Here is a 9,675-nt window from a genome sequence, read left to right as displayed (position 1 = left end):
TCTCTCTCTCTCTCTCTCTCTCCCTATATATATATATATATATATATATATATATATATATATGGTTGTAGAAGTCGCTACCTGGTACCTGTTCGGTTAACTACCGAGTAGAGAGTACTCGGGGAGTACTCAGATTCGTAATTCATGTACAAATATTTTAAGAAAAATTATATATGTTAAAATCATAAGTTAAAACCGTAAGTTGATTGAAATATATAACAAAATTATATACATCTGAATATACAAAAACCAAAAAACACAAAATGGTCTCACCTCGTGAATAATTACTAAAAATTTAAGAGATATATATATATATATATATATATATATATATATATATATATATATATATATATATATATAGTAATAATCACATATGTTAGTGTTAAATAACAAATCATTGAATATATTATACATATTAATCACAAAGTTGGTCGATTTTTACAATACTGCTCACTTCAGTAAAGGCGGATCGGGGAATACTCAGATTCTATAACTCACCTCGGTAAGGGGCCGAGTAAGGAGTACTCGACTGAGTAATCGGCCAAATCGACAAATTTTACAACACTATATATATATATATATATATATATATATATATATATGTGTGTGTGTGTGTGTGTGTGTGTGTGTGTTTGTGTGTGTGTATAAACCTCTTATAATTAGAACATCCACAATGATGAGTTTAATGAGAGAGCTGATTGAGGTGATAAGTTTATTTGTTATTGAATGGATTAAACTCTGCTATAGTGAGATGTCACCATGACATTCAATGGAATTGGAGTTCAATAGCCATATAACTCTTCAATAAGAAAAATGAAATGTTTTTCATTCTTAAATATATACTATAAATTAACTTTTGTAATTTTGTATTGAACTTTATAGAATTCAATGTATTGTAGAAGAAAATTGATAGAGTTGTGAAAAATATAAAATATGATATGACAATCTATTAAACTCTATAAAGTTCAATGCATTATGAATGCTTTATTATATTATTTTCATTTATTGTTTATGTCGCGAGGACATTTTCATTTTTACAGCCTAATATTTGGTCAACCAATGTTGTTTCTTTCAAACTTTAAAATTGGTTTTTGTCTCTTTTTTGCAATATTTGTAGTATCAATAAAATTAGTTTTTAAAATTTGATTAAAGTTATTTGAAAGATGTTTAACATGATATTAATCAGTTTTGATTATTTAATAAACTATATGTTATTTAGATACAAAATTAACGGTATTTAAAAAAAGTTATAATACATTTATCATGTTAAAGGGTTGCTATAGAAATTTGTAAAGAGGACATTTTAATTAGGATGAAATTGGTAGGTACCAATTTGTTTTTCACTAAACTATATATCGTACCAATTATAGTTGATACAAAAAATTTCTATCATTGCCATACCAACTATAGTTGGTACCAACTTGTTTGGGTACCAATAAATTCAGTTGGGAACATGTTCGCAATGGTATATACCAACAATATGGGGATTTTATGAATGACATTTTTCGTGTTCTTTAGCTTATTGTGAAACTTCAATGGGGGGATTTATGAATAACAATTTTGTAATGGTTGATATTGAAAATTTAATCCAAAATGATTTTATTAATTTCATTTATGAGTTTATATGTTAAAGTGGTGGAGGAAAATTGGATATGCCAATATAAGTTTAAAATGTTAAACTTTATTAATTCTGCAAATGTTAATAACAAAGCTCCTAAATCATAAGCACCAACATACTAAATTTTAAACATGTTATATATATATATATATATATATATATATATATATATATATATATATATATATATATATTGTATGGTATGGTACTACTATGTTATTGAAAACTTGATACCACTATCGTATGTTGGTATTTCGTAATCGGTATAGTAATATTAACCAAACATGTTTGTTAGCAAACATATTGATTACCAAGATTCTTGGTATGGTTGGTAAGATGTTGGTTGGTTTTCGGAGATAGATGTTTGCTAGCCCTACATTGTATTATGCCATATTTAGTTTTGGTGTGGTGGTCACAATCCCATTTCTGCATCGTTGCAAAAACATCAATTTTGTCGTTGGAAGTCAGAAGGCCAATTTCACAAATTGTTGTAAATATGTATATAAGCTATATGAATGCCTTCATGATTATAAAATTACATTTTCTTTTTCCCTCAGCCACTTTCGTTAAGAGGGAATTAAAATTTCCAAAATAAATACATCAATTAAGAACTAAAATGAGAGTATGTTAGAGGTGTAAACACATGAGGTGCCATATGATCAATCAAGTTGAAGTCCTTTTCTTTGAGATGCATGTAAACCACCCAATCGCCATTCTTTTTTGCACTTGGCATTGTTGTTATGTATCCTGTTCGGCTTCCCCATGGGAAATGATACGAACCAAAATCTGGCTTTCCCCACCCAAAATCCATATCTTTAATTGGTAAACCTTGTCCAGCCGACACAACCACAGCCTCACCTTCAGACTTTTTTAGCCCAAAATATATCCTTGCAACTGCTGGATTTGGTCGATGCATTTCTACCCAATCAATCAATTCTCTAAAATGTTCTTCGTTGGTTGCCTTAGAGACAAACTTATGAACCCCTTCTGCCACTTCATGAAGGGGCATCGCTTTGAGATCATCATTGGTGGCCATACCATATGGTATTGATAGTACATTTCCGAAGTGGTTTTCTAACAAAGATGTATTTTTCTCATCACTTTCAGCCAGAAAGCGACGCCCGTTAACCACAATGCCCATTCTAGAAGTTGTATCGGTAGCTTTATCTCCTCCATGTGCTAATAATTTCCATACAAATGACGTGAAAGAAAGGAGTTTGCTTATTTTGGTTTCCTTTGTGCTCGCTTCTTGTTGAAGTTGTTGAATTGATTCAGCATGAATATAGTACATGCGACCAAGAAGAGGCTCTTCAAAGGAAGATGGTGGAGGGAGGGAGGATGCGGGGATGTATAGATTATCAATGGCGGTAGTATAACAGGGTGGACGACGTGGATTCAACACTGAAGGTCGAAATGATGGGATGCTGGAGATTGTTTCCAATCGCGCATATTGAGCCCATGCAACTAACCATTCTTCTGGTTGAGCTGTGAATCAGTGAGTCGAGGAATGACTCGGTGAGTCGAGAGTGAAGGACTCAGAGTTGTGGACTCGGCGAGTCTCGGGGTGACTCGGCGAGTTGAGTCGCGGATTGGAGAAGTGCTGTGCATGGGGACTCGACGAGTCATCGGGGTGACTCGGCGAGTAGAGTCAGTCAGGGGTTGACTTTGACTTTGACCAAGGGTTGACCAGTTGAGTGCAGGGGCATTTTGGTAATTGTTGGTTATTGTTTTGAGTTCAGTGTTTCGGTGGTTGGCGAGTGGTGGAGATCTTATGAGTGGTCGGAGCAGCTTGGGTTTATCTGTTCAATCGGCAGTTGCGAGGTGAGTTATCCTCACTATATCAACGGGGTCTAAGGCACCAAGGCCGGCCCTTTATCGGATTGAGATCCGGATATTTGTTGTTATGTTATTGTTTTGATATGTTTGCATCATGGTAGTAGGATGGTATGTGTTAGAGACCTGGTTGAGGTCGGTATCCTGTTATGTAGGGTGATCCTATGCTAGTGACCGGTTAGGTCGGTATCCTGGTTAGGATGATGATATGCCATGTGATCTGTTTGATCAGTTTGTTGACTGAGAATTGTTATATGATTATATGTATATGTGCGCATGGTTGTATGGACTGGAGCTGGGTTGAGGCGGGTCCTGCTCTGTGTTGTAGGCCAAGATACCCAGGGCGGACCGGTTGTCCCGAAGGCCCAGCGAGCGGTCCGGATAGGCTGTATGCCCTATGAGGGTGGACCAGACGTGTCGAGGCTCGGAGAGTGGACCAGGCCGACTGAAGGCCCGGTGCGGGCAAATCAGTCATATTGTAGACTTAGAGAGTGGACCAGGTAGATTGAAGGCCCGGTGCGGGCGGACCAATCACACTGCAGACTCGATGTATATGGCTAGACTCGGAGAGTAGACCAGGCCGACTGAAGGCCCGATGCGGGCGGACCAGTCATACTGTAGACTCAGAGAGTGGACCAGGTGGATTGAAGGCCCGGTGCGGGCGGACCAATCAGACTGCAGACTCGATGTATATGGCTAGACTCGGAGGTTGGACCAGGTAGACTGTTGGCCGGTGCGGCAGACCAGTCACACAGTAGACCCGAAGTGCATGGCTATTCTGTGATCGGATATGTTATGGCATGTATGGTATATGTGGTTGGTATTTTGGGGATATCTTACTAAGCTTTCGGGCTTACAGTTGTCGTTTAATGTTTTTCAGGAGACCGTGGCAAGGCGAAGGCGTGATCGTACCGATCCTCATGTTTATATGTGATGTGATTCTGGGAATACTCTAAATAAACTGTATTGAAAACCTTTTTGTAATAATTTAATGAAATCGGGATGTTTTTGAAAAGTTTAAATTGGTTGAAATTTTCGGTCGTTACAATCCTAGCTTCAAAAAGAATTTCGGGATGAAATTCCCTCTAACGGGGGGATGATGTCACAACTGGCATTTTGCTAGGAAATTCTATTCCCATATAAGCATCATCCATTGTAAAATCCTATACTCTAATCTCGTTCAAATACATCTCATATGTTAAACTAAGGGTTGGAAACCTTAGAAATCCCGGTTCAAGATTATTATGGACTAGGATTCTCTTATTGGGTCTAACGAACCAATAAACTTCCAACTTGACTACTTTGGCCCTCAAATGACCCATCTTATTTCTAATGGGCCTTATTAGGCCATAACAAATCCAAATAACTTTAATAGACTCAAACCCATTCCTTTATGTTAAATTGGGCCGTGAATACGCTTAAGGGCCCAATGGGCCGAGAACTTTCCTTATGGGCAATATGTTTTCGAAAAATACAAGAATGGGCTCAAATTATTACACTACTCCTTTCCTTAAGCCCATTTTCGGCCCATAAGTTTAAAAATTAGAGAAAATGGAGGAATTGTGTGGCATTGCCACCTCCATATTATTTAGAATGCAACCAAGCTTAAAAATCCCATACTTCCATGCATGTCAAATCATCTTCTCTCTTTTTCCCACCTTTTTCTCCTTCTCGACCAAACACATAAACATACACATCTCACTAACAATCCTCCTAAACACTCTCAAAGAAAACAACTCTTCATCCTCTATTCAAACCTTCAAAAATTGTAAGGGCTTCAAGAGGGATTTCATCCAAAGAATCACTTCAAGCTACACTCTAGTGGTAAGATCTTGCAAACATATTTCATTTCTACACTCATTCACTCTTCTTACCACTTTGAATTCATGATCATACTCCTAAGAACATACTAAGTTCGAGATCCACCCAAGAAAGCTTGCTAGGGCCGAAAATAGCATCAAACTCTTCCATTTCTTTCTTTAAATCGAAAACAACAAGCAAAGGTGAGCTTCATACCCCTCTTTTTTTGGTTTTCATATGTTTTATGGGGGAGAATACAAGAAAATGTGTAGATCTATGAGTATGTGTATGTTATGTGTGATTTTATGCATGTATATGTGTGATTTTATGTGTTTTTGTGATAAAAATGTAACCAAAAGGGGTGTTAACTCGAGATCTATGACATGATAAAGGAAAAAAACATAATCTAAGTTATTTTACATTAAAAAAATCAAGAAAAATAACTTATAAAGTTATGAGGAACATTTCTAACATAAAACCCATTTTAGAACTTACATTTTCAAAAATATAGAACTTGGGTTAAAGACTGTCAAGTCACGGTTTCTTGAGGGTCAAAAAGGTCAAAACAGTTTCTATAATCATTTTTCTGAATATTAGAATTTTCATAGGACTTGAAATGAAAATTTTTAGCTTAATGGGCTTTGGGCTTTTTGGCCCAATAAGCCCATAATTGCGAAAAATGAAGTTTAAAGGGGCTGAAATGAAACTTTCTGCAAAACAGGGGATAAGAAGTGCATACAGTAAAATTTGCGAAATATGGGGTTCTAACCGAGAAACTCCATTTTGGAAGGGCTAAAGTTGTTAACAAAATAATTTTTGGGTTAAAAACTGTCTTTTCAACAAGTTTATGATACCAAAGTGTCAATAAAATGTTTTAAGGACTAAAAATGAAATTCCTTTATATAAAGGACTAAAAGTGCTATTTTTATAAAAGAAAGATAGTGAAAAGGTCAAATTCTAATTTTAAACAAATTAATTCATTAAGACAAAATACAAGATCCACGACTACCGACAAAACGGAAAACGAATACACATTCAACACCAAATATCGTTATAAACGAATTGATTCGGTCTCGAATCAATACAAAACAACAATCGTTAAATCAAAACAATTCAATAGATACGTGATGACTACAATGAGTAAATCTACAAACTTTGGGCTTATGAGTTTCAAATCATGCTTGTTGGGCCTTGCAAGCCCACCAACATGATCTTTGGGCCCAAAGGGATAACGCTTATATGTTATTGGGCCTTCAATGACCAAATATTTTATAAAAGGACTTTCAATAGCTTTTATGTGCTAGTGGGCCAAAGTGACCCGTTAGAAAAGCTAGTAAGGTCACAGTAATCAAATGCGAGTTGGACCATCATGTCTTTCGCATCCACGACAGCTTAAGGTACTTTCGATAGTAGTGGGACATAATGCTCCCCTTCTCTTCGTTCGCTAAGGCTTATGAGAAATCAAAGTAGACGAAATTAGGACGATATACAATGTAGATTAATCGGTATTCATTAGTTAAGACAATATATAAATCAGTAATCACGAATACATTTCAACATCGGGTTTTCCAGGGAATTCAATACTACTCGCTCGAAATTTTATAACTATAATACAAAATACCCCTCAAATATATGTTTTTGAAATCATTCATGCATCAACTTATGGATCTTCACACTTCGATAAACAAAAGTTTTTTCAGAAAATATCGGATTTTTTGGGTTTTACAAACTACACAAATCATTTTATCACAACATTGCTTATGAACTCACCAACATTTCATATGTTGACGTTTTTCCAAAATAACTTGTATTCTCAGGTAATAGGTAAGCGGAAGGGTAATATGAAGTAATGTTAGATGTTATGTTATTAAAAGCCCTCAAACAATTTATGCTATGAATGTATAATGTTTCCGCCGTCTGGTTCGGGGGTGTGACACCACTCTTTCAATGAACAAAAGTATTTATTCTATGATTATACTCTTGTATTTTTAATGTATTCTTATTATTGTAACCCATGATGTCATCTCACCGTCCAGTGTTTCTGCCACCGGTTGGGGGTGTGACAGACATGATATGGGTGAAACATAATTTATGGTTTAGGGTTTACTCTACGGAAAACAAAAATCAGATAGAGTATTCGTAAAGTAGATTATTCAAAAATTATCCCTTGAAATGAGGAAAATAATTCGGAAATAGATAGAGTATTCATAAGGGTAGGCTTCTAAACTCACCTTTTGAATACAATATCTCATATCTGAATGTGGATTACATGATTGTATGTTTAAGAAATAATTCAGCAACATTTCCCCTTAGCTGCCATGTATATATATATATATATATATATATATATATACACACACACAAACACACACATACACACACACATACATACATGTATATTCGCACAACAAAGAGAAAATGACAACCAAATATGTCTTAAACAAACAATCATGTAATACATGTTCACATCGTAGATGAGATATATAAATTACTCAAAAAACAATCCTAAAATGGGAACAACTCGAAATTAAGTTGTAAATCAATTTCAGGCGGGTATTTCTAGGCTTGTGATGATTACATAGAAGACAAGCAAATGAACAGAATTTGGATATATATTTTTATTATTATTATTTATATAATTTTACTTTTGTATAATTTTCTTATTTATAACATTTTATTTTGTTTTAAGTTTTCTATAACAACATTGTACTTTAAATATTATATTTTTTTTCTATTTCAACATTGTACTATTTTTTTTAATATTTTTTATATTTATAACAATGTGTATTTGTTTTTCTCAACTATAATATTGTATTTTAAATAATTATATTATGTTGCTTTCTATTTTGGTGATTTACTTTATGTTTTCATTGCTAATAATTCCATTCTACTTTTTTTAACAATTCAATTTTTTTCTTGAAATAACATTCTCTATAATAGCATCCTATTTTATTTGTTTTTTTTTTCAATAATAGCATCCTATAATAATAACATCCTACATTATTTGTTTTTTTAATAATCCACATTGTCTTTTTTTATATAAAAAAATAGTATTCTCAATAAGAGCATCCTACTTTATTTGATTTTTTCAATAATAGCATCCTATTTTATTTTATTTTAATTTTTTTTAACAATCCACATTGTTTCTTTTTATATAAAAAATAGCATTCTCAATAATGGAATCCTACTTTATTTGTTTTTTTTTTCAATAATAGCATTCTATAATAATAGCATTCTCAATAACAACATTTTCAATAATATCATCCTACAAAAAATGCACGTTGCATACAAATTCAAATATACATACATAATGTCATGTTTTCTTTAATACAAATACACATTATACACACATACAATCTATAGTAATACAAATACACATACAGTTTAAATATCATTATTAACAATATCATCCTACTTTATTTGTTCTTTTTCCACTATAACATTACAATATACACATTACATACAATCCACATTTCATACACACACTATACACACATACAATATTCCATATTCATGTTTTCACACACACAAACACACATTATACATACATTGGCATACATATACCATGCAAATACACATAGATATATACCAAATATACACACATATGGCTAATTTCATATAATAGACATGAATACTTCTAGAAATTAATGGAGAAAGGAACCTATGGTAGCTAGAAATCCACAATGGTGGCCGGAAAATCAACAACCTTCGTCGGTGACAGCAAAAGTCTATGTTGAAGCTCCAAAAACTAAAAGTCCACATTTTTCAACAATTAATCTCGAATATAAGCTGGAAATGGAGGTTATAAGAGAAAGAGATAAAAATGATAAAGAGGATGCAAACTGACGTCGGTGATGCTCCAAATGTCATTGGTACAACAAACTCTCGTCACCAAAATTCGGTGGTAACAAGTGGTTGAGGTGTCTGGCCGATGGTTTAAGTCAAAGGAAGAAAGAAACGGCAGTAATTCGTTGACCGTCGACAATTGAAGCTCGAGGAAACGAATCGAGGAAGGAGCAATACGCAGGAAAGAAATTAAGACAAGAAAAAGGATATAATTAGATTGACCTTTAGTTGCAACTCGAAATTATTACCGGCGAAAATCATGAAGAGCGGCGACAACAACGGAGGGAATTTTCGCCGTCACTTTTTTTCCGACTTTTAGCGGCGATGTTTTGACATTTAGCAGTGACATTTTGTAGTCAGTATTGAGTTTATGCAAAAAAGAGCAACAACCATTGGATTAGATAATCGATCGGACGGTTGGGGTTTACCAAAATCGATTAACGTGGATTGGGTCCGCAAAGCACACGATAACGTTATTAGCTGCGACAAGGACTTTTAGCGGCGACTCAAGCTTGAGTCATCGTTGAAAGTCCTTGTCGCCGCTTATAGTGTCGCTGACAATGACATCATTTTTT

The 9,675-nt window shown here is 34.3% G+C and overlaps 1 pseudogene; it reads right to left on the bottom strand.

Annotated features, from left to right (window-relative positions):
• Positions 1 to 2,097: 2,097 nt before the first annotated feature.
• On the bottom strand, positions 2,098 to 9,449 carry LOC145064175 (coniferyl alcohol acyltransferase pseudogene; annotated as a pseudogene).
• Between the last annotated feature and the right edge of the window lie 226 nt (positions 9,450 to 9,675).

This window comes from Lactuca serriola, chromosome 7, assembly GCF_051521515.1.
Source record: "Lactuca serriola cultivar US96UC23 chromosome 7, Lser_US96UC23_V15, whole genome shotgun sequence".
NCBI classification, from domain to species: domain Eukaryota; kingdom Viridiplantae; phylum Streptophyta; class Magnoliopsida; order Asterales; family Asteraceae; genus Lactuca; species Lactuca serriola.
The sequence above is the reverse complement of the archived record's forward strand: the minus strand, read 5'-3'. Positions and strand labels throughout refer to the sequence as shown.